We start from the raw sequence: 11,309 nt of genomic DNA on the forward strand, positions 1-11,309 counted from the left end.
GAGTTATTCCAAAAGAATCTTCATGGTTATTTTACACACAAGTACATACATTATAAATTTGTGAGTTTTAATGAAAGACAGACTGTTAAGTATGTGACACCGTCTTAAATAAAGCTTCTGCAAAAGATAAATCTAGTCACACTTTAGCTGTTATATAAAAAATAGCTATGATTTGAACAATGGCTCTGTTCTCTGAAAACACTGTTGAAAATAAAAGTGAAACTTTGTATCAGAAGTTGCTGCACCACAAATAAAACTGCAGTGGTAACATGCTTTGGCAGCACCGGACGAGGGATGTGTCATGATGAAATTACAGGTCAAGGTTTGAAGGATGTATTTTGTAAACCACATTATTGCTTATATTTGTCAACAACATTGCATTATCTAGCTAGTTATAGTTGTAGTCACATGACTTCCATCTTCGTCTGCGTCTTCTTTACCTCGTGTGGTTGGGGTATGTGGACAATATTTTGTCCTAGTTGTCGGTGAGGAAAGCAACGTCCCTTTACCCCCATTATATCGGGCTCTCTTCAAGATTCGTTTTAAACAATGGCAAAACTGCACAGCTGAAATTCAGACACCTGGAATCAAAGTGAAATATCACCAGTACTTTTTTTTAATGAATTTTGCCAACTGGATATTAACAAAAAACGTTATTTCAATGCAAACATTTATGATACACGTTCACAACTCAAGAGGATTAATCTAGTCATAAATCCAACGTCTCAGATGATGAAGTTTCCCCTCATTACGGATGAAGTATATGATTTATGTAACTGGATTTTAACTCGCTTCATTTACGTTAGTTAGCATATAAGTCCGATGAATATCACAAGAGCACGAGAGTAAGCAGAACTGCGGGAGAGGAATTCATCAAATGCTCTCAGTGCTTCAGAGAGAAACAGGAGGGAAGTTTGATCAGCATAAACACGGCAAATGTAATATCTCAGTCTGATGTGTCTGACAAGAAATAAAGCTTTCTTGTCCTTCAATTTCGGCTCCTCGCTATCAAAGTGTTACTTCCGTAAGCGCCTGAACCATCCGTCATCTTGTCTCCTTGTTGGCAATAGCTTTATATTTATTACCTGACGAACAGGATGTAAACAAGCGGAGGCGTCAGCGCTCCTGGGAAGTCGTTCCCCCGTTGTGTTTCATGGTTTTCCAGACAAGTTTGGGGGAAGTAATTGGAACGTGTTTGTAAGAGGAATGTCAGAAATGTCTCTCTTCTATCTCCATCTCTGATTCTGCTCTAATTCCGGTGTTTGGTGCGGTTGTTTCTTCACACATCAGGGTCATCATACGTTATACAGCAAATTTAAGAGACAGACTTTTAACACGGAGATCATGGCGACGTCCAGCACGCTGTTGTTTAACACTTTACTGGTCAACAGGGGGCGCCCTGATCATCTCTGTTTTTTTGTAAGAGCTGTTCAGTGTTACTCATAAAATATAAATGATTATATTTTGGAGGATCTGTTTATCATCCTATCACCCTGTAGAATCTGTGTCCTGAGGGGCGCTTATGCTGTGCCCGACGGAAACTCCCAACAAATTCAGTACGAGCTCGTCCCCTGCTCCCAAGCATCACTACTGTCACATGTGTCACAGATGCTCATTCTTAACACTTGGTAGACGGTCATGACAAACACTTGAAGCACTCGACCTGAGTTCAAATCCTGTATGAGGCAGGAGTTAATATCGCTCATGTACTGTTAACAGACCTTCAAATGTATTTATCAGTTTATTTGATACACACTACCTCAACCTGAATTTTGATGTTTGATAGATTTTAGAGCAGAGAGCGCCATCTAGTGAGCTCTGAAAATGAGCACATGAAACCTCATCAGACCGTCACTGCCATGATGCAACACCATCCACTCTCGTGTCCCTGCTTCGTGATCGCTCAGGCCAGTGGTGTCCGAACTTGGTGGCAATGTTGAGGAACGTCCGGTACAACGTTTACATGAAGCCCGAATTATTGCATTAGTCACGCTACGTTTTGAACTTTAAAATGCATGTAAACAGCTTAAGCTTAAACAGCTGACTACTGGAGGGAAAATGGAATTCCTCTCAGTCGGACCACACGACCTGGCTAATAGCTGGACTAAGCTAGCATGTAGCCGAATAGTTCGACTATGACCGGACTGGATGATGTGCGACTGCGCTAGACTCCGCTATGCAGCGGAAGCTAAGTTAGTCAAGGCTCATTCTGGTGAACAAATGCACGACTCATACTTGTGATGCAAAGTAACTTGCGAGTTACTTTGCTGAAGGAAGCGTGTTGACGATGACGGTGTTGAACCATCGCTCCCATGAATTGACTCTGGACCTCTGTGACATGCATGTAAATTGGGGGGGAACATGACGTAATTGGACTCGGCTGCGCAAACAAAAGCTATTGCCTTTGTCGGGCTACTTTCTGCATGTAACAATGGTCTATTATCCACTGTACCCGACGTTCCTCAACTTAAATCGATGAAACAGAGGCCACTCTGAAAACAGATGATTCCCGTCTTGGCTTCATTTCTGTGGACCTCCACTGCCTCATCGGCATCCCAGCTCCCAATACGTCCTTAAGTGATCTGAATCAAACAACACCATGTTTCATTTGAACCAGTGAAACAAGGCCGAAGCCGACTGACACTCACCAATCCCGAGTGTTTGCACTCGCAACTCCCGTGTCCTGAGTCTGACGCCTTAACCTCCAGTTCTCTTGTCGTCATTCAATGTTGGCGACTCGCTCGGGTCCAAACTTCCTCCTCAGCTTTTGGCTTCACAGCTCCTGGATAGAGTTAGCAGGGAAAGGCTAATGGCTAAGAAGCATTTATGGGATATCAGTCCTCATATTTGCTGAGCAGACGTCGACAACATTGTGACGAGCCAAACGATATAATTTCAGGAAAGGCGGACGACTTTTTTCCGCCGTGTAGAGGCAAATTGTGTGACGTAACTTGGCTATTTTGTGTTTTCTATCAAGCAGTCGCCGCGCTGTCATTGGACAAATCTTGCTTTTCTTCTCATGGCGTGAAAGATAGTGAGTGCGGCTGCAAATGAAGGAGCCAGAAATGGCCAGGGTGTAGATCCCGAGGTCCATTAGACAGAACCCAGCGCGGCGCTGTAGCTCTCACATGAACACTCTGATAACTCCAGTAAATTAGTGTTCAATCTTGTGTACCTGCTGTAAATGGATCTGTCCATCAGGTCCCGTCTCGGCTGTCGTGCCACACTGCGGCTCGTTTCGGATTCCGTGCCGAGCGCCGGCAACTTGTTAAGCTGGAGTTAACTTTTGGATCGCGTTAACAGTCCCAGCGCACTCGAAGAGAGAGACATTTGGAGCAGACAATTGTCCTGTCCCTTTGAGGAGAACTCTGCAATGGATGTTCATTGCTTTAATTGATGAAGGCTTTTCGCTCCTCAGTCGAGGCACAAATCTCCACACGCGCTTTGATTTTCTGCCTGATGAGAAAACACATTTGTGAGAATTTGCATTGCGCTCATTTACGTGATCGACGGTGCAGTCATTTATATTCCTCGCTGACCAGCGGCGCGCAGAGACCGAGCTGGACTTTTAAATGCAGCGCTGGCTGCGTTAAACAGACATTTCCACGACACGCCATGTAATTTGCAGCAATTCGAATCATTTAGAATGGCAGCTGTTATAACAGTTGACATTTTAAGGCTGTCAGCGATGCTCATCTCGGGATATCTATGCACGTCACAGCAGCCCCGTAACATTTGATGTAGGCATGCTTGTGATTGTTAATGATCGGCCAGCTTTTCATGGAGTCAGGAGCATACGTGACCGCTGTAATTTTATGGACAAAATGATGCAAGATTCCTTTAGAGAACCAACAAACTACGGGGCCACCAGAGGCTAATTCTTGGTCAAGCTTGGTCGCTCACCGGGTTTGCGCTGTACATCATTTGTTGCGTCTGCAGTGTGTAGTCAAAGCCTGGTTGACAACAAACATTGAGCTTCTTATTTAGCTACATAAGGAATGTAATTGTTCAGCTCTGACACGAAGACAGGAAGCAGAGTTACAAGAGTCTGGGTTTCATTGGGAGTGGCTAAGAAGGACAAGGTTAGACTATCAGATAGGGCTGGTCAATGAATCCCATTTTTATCGGGATTACGATTATGTCTTCCGACGATTATGATAATGTGATAATCGTCATGACACGATTATTTAGCCGGACACCCGTTTCATTCTGTTCCGATGCACCCAAACGCTGCACCACGCCTCGTCTCCGTGAAAGTTGCCCGGTTGGAAGCTACTCTTGGGGCTACAGTGAGTGCACTCACAGACTGAGCCTCTCAGGGGCTCGAGGCTCTGCCTGTTAGCGAGAGAGCGCAAGCCTCTGTTTACACAGCGCGGGGGACGCTAATATTAGCCAGTGTTAGCTACCGACTCGGTTGTCTTTACAGCAGCGGCGGCAAGGTTTTTATCGTAAGAGCCTCCGAGGAGCAGACGCTCATTCTGCGTTCTGAGTCATAGCAGCAGTGCTAGCTGCTCGACGGAGATGTTTCGTAAACCTGCAACACGCAGGAAGAGCGCGCAAATATGGACGTTTTATAATCGAAGGAGTGACTAGTTCTCTCATGAAAATGACTAAAAAAAAGCTTGGAATGTAAAATCACATTTTACAACAGAACCACATCTATGCATTCAAGCCAATTGTCTGCTGAACTTGAAATACAGTCTCCTTTCTCCACTGTTCTGTTTCCAGAGAGAGACATTTAACCTATATGATAGAGGTTAAATATCACTGTTAAATTATTATTTCTATGTTACACATTCTATTATTGTAGTTCATTGTTCAATAACCGTGTGAATAATCGTTATGTGAACCAAAATAAGTGCGATTATCGTTTTCGCCATAGTGGTCCAGCCCTGCTCTCAGAGGGACATGTAGAGAAGCTTGGAGGAGTTAGGGAGCCCAGACTTGGACACATGGAGAGCAGAGACAGGAAACAAGTTGGATGGAGGCACCTTGCAAAAGACGGAGAGGAAGACAACCATTGAGTTCCACCTGAATAAAAGAGAAGTGACTAGCAAGTCAATAGTGAATCCATTGTCTGTCTATTGTGGGTCTGTGCTAAATCGGAATAAATGTAGATAAAAAGTTTTCCCCCAGATAGATCAGCCTGCTGATGACGCCAACACGGCACTCAGTGGTCTCCTCTGTTACCACCCGATACGTAGCTCTAAATGAGACAGGAAGAAGACATGACAATGGTGGAAAGTCCTCCAGCAGCGATATAAGTTCTGGAACATCCATGAACCAATCCACCGCCTGCGTTTCCCTTGCATGCTCAATCGCGCGTGCTTGAATGGTACGGAGCATCTGAAGAGTGAGAAAACAGAGGAAGGCGATTGATGCTTTTTCCGGCTTCATGTGTTGGCTCTCCTTCTGCGGCGCAGGGTTCAATAGCAGTGAAAGCCAAACTTCGCCCAACCTCTTCCTTGCGCCACTCTGTGCCAGTCTCTGTTACTGCAGTGTCCAGCTGAGGTTTCTTTTTCAGGGAAGGGGGAACATCTTCCTCTGCAAATTGGACACATTTATATTGTTAGCAAAGAGACACGTACCATTGTGGAAATGAGTCAAATTATATCACAATTCCTTCCATTGTTCTGTTTGTCTTTATTCTAAACTTTGTCAGCACTGTGGTCCTCGGTTCAGAAAATTGCATTTTCCTTGAAGACATTGCCGACCTCTAATCTAAAATTTTTCTCCTTTTTTTATCTAGACATTTTCTAAAAAAAAAAGAAAATGACCTCACTTGAGTTTTTGCAGCCCACAGATAAAACCCATAATTACTTCATATTTCATAAAAAAAAAAATCTGGAAGTAAAATAAAAGTTATTCCCAAAAAGAAAAAAAATAATTTACATTAAATATGAAGTATTCTAAAACGGAAATTTGATGTTTGAGAAACCTGAAGACTGCTCTGAGTCTGATCCTGCATGAAGGTCTCTGTCTTTCCATCTGAGTCAAAGGGGTTTGACTCAGCCAGAAGAACTTGTAAAGCCTGCTCAGTCGATCCCTCTTCAGTTCTTAAAGGAGTACCCAAAAACTCCAGTCTTGCTCGTGTTAACCGCCTCACCGACCACTGCCTCCAACAATGCTGCTTCCGTTTCCTCTTTTGTGCAAGAGCTTGATGATCAATGCTTCCTCCTCAGTCGCCGTGTTGGTTTTGGAGTTCTCATGAACTTTTTGCTCTGGACTACTCCCCCTTGTGGTACACAGCAAAAAGCAACACAAAGGACGCATCATCATCGATACATAGCAGCCGTTCAACATACTTTGTAGCTGGTGCCCCACCCAACTCCAGAGAGTAAAATAAAACAAAATACTATGAATTATTGGTTAAAGGAAAGTGTAGAAAGTTTGTATTGTGTTGCTAGAAAGTGGGCCTTGTAAACGCGCAATAGTTGGTGGGCTGAAACTAAACCAGAGCTCTGACTGTTACAGCATCATGAAGGCAGAGAGTCCAGATAAACTGTTTGGCCGCAGCCCACCTGCGGATCGTCTCTGCCGACCCAGATTTGAACTGAATCAATAAATCATTTGCAGCCTATTAAAGTTGCAGCCGGTGGTTTCTTGTGGAATCACTGGCTTCGTAGATTCGCTCTCGCGTCTTCTCCTCTTAACTTGGACAACATCAAAGGGCTGTCCAAACTGAAACGTATAGTTTTAAGGCGTCAGTTTTCATGGATGGAGGAGGGCTACAGATGCTGTTTTGCCTTGTGTTTGATTCGACAACCCCTGGGTTTGAATCTCTGGCTGCAGACTCAAGTATTTTTATAATATTTAACAATAATATTGCGAGTCTTAAATGTTGTGTTTGGGCATCTTTGGGTGTCTGTCGGGTGGCAAGAGGCTGAAACACCATGAATCAATTCCGCTTGATCTCGAGAGTTGACTGTCTCAACACGTGATGCAACGACTGGTGACATACTTTCATTAGGGGACAGACCTGCCAGCACCGAGACCAATCCATAGTCGGCGACGTAAAACAAAGACGCAGTAAAAGCTTAGCTCCACAAAAGAATGGCTTCAACTAAAAGGCCTGTAATTACCCAGTCACTGAATTGGTTATTAGACGTTGCAGGGAAACGTGAATGGAGTGCTTAAATCCAAAAAGCACCATTAATCTTCACAAACAAAAAACGACGACAATACATGTGCCCACCACTCCACCAGGGGATTAAAGTCTCTGAAAACAAAACAATAAGAACAACAAAGAATTAAAGCAGCGGAGAACAGGGCGGGCAGATAAAAGGACAAATCCCAGTCTCGGATAAGCTGTCACGCCAACACTTTTCTGCTGCAAACAGAGAAGTGGAAGGAACAGTGTGAGGCTGTTTCCCTCAAACAATGCCCTGTTGTTGTTTCCAATACAGTCGGACTGGGGTTTAGGATCTGGTCTCCAAGTCCTGCTCTGAAAACACCACTTCCTAGTAGCTCAGCTCGAGTCATTCGGACTCAACACGCCGTTGGTTCTCATTGTTACACAGGACGTCAAAGCGAAATAATGTGGCACTTGATCTTTGTAGCTTGAAATCAGTTGTTAAAGTTGTTTGATGCAAGATTCATGAAGAAGTAATTCCATGATATGCTCTACTTATAAGTGACCAGAGGACAAAAAAAAGTTTTGTGTTTGTTGGAAATACACCTCCCGCGTACCGCCGCGCCTCCGTTTACTCATGAGAATGACTACCAAGAATCCAACAAGTTATATCCAAGACTTATTCCCTCACAGAGGAGTCTAATACAAAAGCAGAATTCTGGGTCAGCAACTACGCTTGACTTAGTCTTAGCAGAAGTCCGGTAGAGCGACAAAAACTATCTGAGGTCTTGACCCTTTACACACAAAAGTTTCTCTACGTGGGCTCCGTCCTCGTCCAATCGGTCCTCCGCTGTTGACGCCAGTTCTGGTCGCTGGCTCCCTCGTAACCATGGCAACAAACACAAGGCAGGCGCCCCCATTCCGGACCCAGTTGGCTCTCCTCCGTCTGACCTTAGACCCTCTGAGTTCCAATGTTTGTTCCTCCAGTGTGGTTCACTCCCGTCTTTGGACTCCACCTGCAACTTGTAATTCTCACACACACTCAGCCACACTCCCTCTTTCAGCATTCCTGCATCTGTAAATAACTTCTTTAGTAGTAGCACAAACAATGAATAATATGAATACTGTAGAATAAATACACTATACCCATTATGTTCAACAGATTTTGACCTATTGCGTGCTTGCTTGGCGAGTGGGTGGAGAGGAACGGCCATATACCAGACCTCAGTCAACCCTTCCTAACTCAATGGCCTAATACTGGAAATGGAGTTTTGCGTGCGACGCTAAAGGCAGCCCAGACTATTAAAGTTGCAGCCAGTGGTTTCTTGTGGAATCACTGGCTTCATAGATTCACTCTCGCGTCTTCTCCTCTTAACTTGGACAACATCAAAAGGCTGTCCAAACTGAAATGTATAGTTTTCAGGCGTCAGTTTTCACGTCTGGAGGAGGGCTACAGATGCTGTTTTTGGCTTGTGTTTCATGTGAGAACTTCTACGTTTGAATCTATGGCTGCAAATTCAAGTGTTTTTATAATATTTAATAGTAATATTGTGAGTCTTAAATGTTGTTTTAGGGCATGTTTGGGTATCTGCTGGGTGGCAAGAGGCTGAAACACCATGAATCAATTCTGCTTGATCTCGAGAGTTGACTGTCTCAACTCAGGGTTCGACACGACTGGTGACATACTTTCATTAGGGGACAGACCTGCCAGCACTGAGACCAATCCATAGTCAGCGACGTAAAACACAGACATAAAACACAGACACATAAGGCTTTCAATGGAGTATGAAACGTTTCCCTTCCTGTGTAGGAGTTTTCACTGCAATTGACCCGTTGTTAAGGAGCACCATCCCATGGTGTATTAACCCTGACCTCCATCTTTCTCTCACGTGACGCAGGATATGCTGCAGAAGACGGAACATGTGCTTCAATTTAAAACCTAATGCGTGAACATTAGGCTGCCTTCGGCGTCAGTATAGGACGAAAAAGTCCACTTTCCCAACATGACTATTTTACACCATGGGACTGAGGGTTGCGCCTGTGTCTGTCACAACTGTCTTTTTTCAACCCTGTTGACTATGAAGAAGACAAAAAGAAAATTAGTCCAACTTGTTCCAAAATTGAGTTCAGAATTTTAGGATTTCTAACTTATGGCTTTGGGTTTGAAACCCATCACTGGCTACAATGATAAAAAGAAGGTTCCTTGGTATCAGTCTCTATGAAACTATAGCCTCATTTTCAGAGCCCTCTAGGTGGCACTCTCTCCTCTGAAATACAGTGGTACCTCGGTTCTCGACCACAATCCGTTCCAGACGGCAGTTCGAGAAGCGAATTGTTCAAAATCTGTATAGATTTTTCCCATTACAATGAATGGAAAAAGAACTAATGCGTTCCAAGCCTTAAAATAGTCTTTTGTAGGAGTGAATGTAGAGTGTCTGCTGCAGGTGGCTGTTCCTCTATGTGTGTGGCCGCTGCATGTGGGAGGGGTTGCCGAGTGAGTGAGGTCTCTCCAGAAGGGAAGAGGTGCCCGGTGCGTGTCCAGCTCTGAATGTGCGCTTCTGTGCAGTTTGGCTGTGACAAAGTCATAAACCAAGTCACGCTCTGTCCCAGACTCACCTCATCCCTGTCCTAGCTCCAGCCCACAACAGGACATCAAACCCTGGAGTGAGCGCTCCAGCACCTCCCCTGTGACCCTCTACCACGGTCCAGTGTGGAGACAGGAAAGGTTTTACACCTCAATATGAAGAGAAAACAGTCAGTAAATGGAGCTAACGGGACACGTCTGCATACAGAGGCTGCGTTATACCCAATAACAAAGCGCGTCGTGGGTCAGCTGGTCGGTCTGTTATGTTTTTTCATGCTTTTTTCGGGGGCGTTCGAGTTCTGGATTTTCGTTCGAAATCCAAAGCGAAAAAATCTAGAAATTTTTGTTCGAAATCCGAGACCACTGGAGTTGGATTTCAACAACCATTTCAATGAGAGTGCGCCACCTACTGAGCTCTGAAAATGACGGCGCAGTTTCATGAAGCTGCATCAGCCCATCACTAGCTGGGATCTAAAGAAGTGAGTCATAGGTTAAATGACTCTCAGGTTAATCCCTGAAATGAATCCGACTCTCTGTTGTTCTCGCTGATGGCTGACTTCTGTATGATTGACTGTCCAATCACAGGTGGGACGGTGGTTATTTGGCCTGCTGGGTCTTTTCAAGGCCGATCCCTCGTCCGCCATCCTGACACTGAATTGTGTTTTTGTGTGTCTTTATTTCAGGAGTGGGGCGGACTCGGCCGGCGGTAGATGAGTGTGCCAGGTAATCCTTCTCCACCAATCCATCAACCCCGAGACTATTTCCAGCGCCCCTCGAGAACGCCAGAGCATCACTGACCAGCAGATGAGTCCATCATCTCCCTCCCCAGACTCCCCGCCTCTAACTTTAAGCTATTTAATTCCGAAGGAGAAAAAAAAAAAAAAGGGCTGCTGGCGGTGATTCGGTGTTTCATGCAATTCTTTTTCAGCCGCAAATCTGCCAGGGTAGTTTTCATGTGTTGTGACGGTTGACGCGTCTCACAGGAAGCCGGGCGCTCGCCGAGTCGACCCGCGTGCCGTGGCTATCACTGTTTCTCAACAAAAAAAATACAAATCACACATTGCTGTGACTCCCACTCTTTTTAATTAGCGTGTCGGCGGAGTAACTCGGATCTGTCGACGTGTCCCCATGAAGGAGTTGAACCAAACCTACCCTCCAACCGCACTGAGAAGGGTCCTTTTTAAACGGACAGCATTGTTTCTAATGAAAACACCATGTTGCTTCTTTTCTAGTGGATTGTTTTGTGCTTTTGACGATCAACTATGATGTTCTGTTTGTTTTATGCTCTGGTTATACACACGTGCAAGTCGTGCCAGTGACTATATTCTCATGTGGCAAATGGAAATAAAACAGTTTTTGTTTTTTTTTAACTTGTTGCATTGATCATACATTTTCATGCATTGATTTCAATGTTCTGCTCTGTTTTTCTGCTCCCAAAACAACTCTGCTCCAGGATGGAATTAATATTCTTAACCGATTTTCTAAATTGTTATTTTTTTTAAAAACAGAATCAGAGTCGATTGTTAAAAATGCTGGGTTTAATATCCAAACGTTCAGCCCAGAAATGTAGCGATGGGCTGATGAGGCTTTGTGAAACAGTGTCATCATTTTAGGAGCCCACTAGATGGCGCTCTCTTTCAATGACCCTGATGT

The 11,309-nt window shown here is 44.4% G+C and overlaps 1 protein-coding gene across 1 annotated transcript in view; it reads left to right on the forward strand.

The window, feature by feature from the left end:
• Window positions 1-11,100, forward strand: part of cd276 (CD276 molecule) — a 100,773-nt gene extending 89,673 nt beyond the window's left edge. Inside the window, exon 8 of the mRNA XM_053866258.1 lies at window positions 10,340-11,100. The gene's annotated coding sequence lies outside the window, so the exon portion shown is untranslated. The remainder of the gene's footprint in view (window positions 1-10,339) is intronic.
• The last annotated feature ends 209 nt before the right edge of the window (window positions 11,101-11,309 follow it).

This window comes from Synchiropus splendidus, chromosome 5 (genome assembly GCF_027744825.2).
Source record: "Synchiropus splendidus isolate RoL2022-P1 chromosome 5, RoL_Sspl_1.0, whole genome shotgun sequence".
NCBI lineage: Eukaryota > Metazoa > Chordata > Actinopteri > Syngnathiformes > Callionymidae > Synchiropus > Synchiropus splendidus.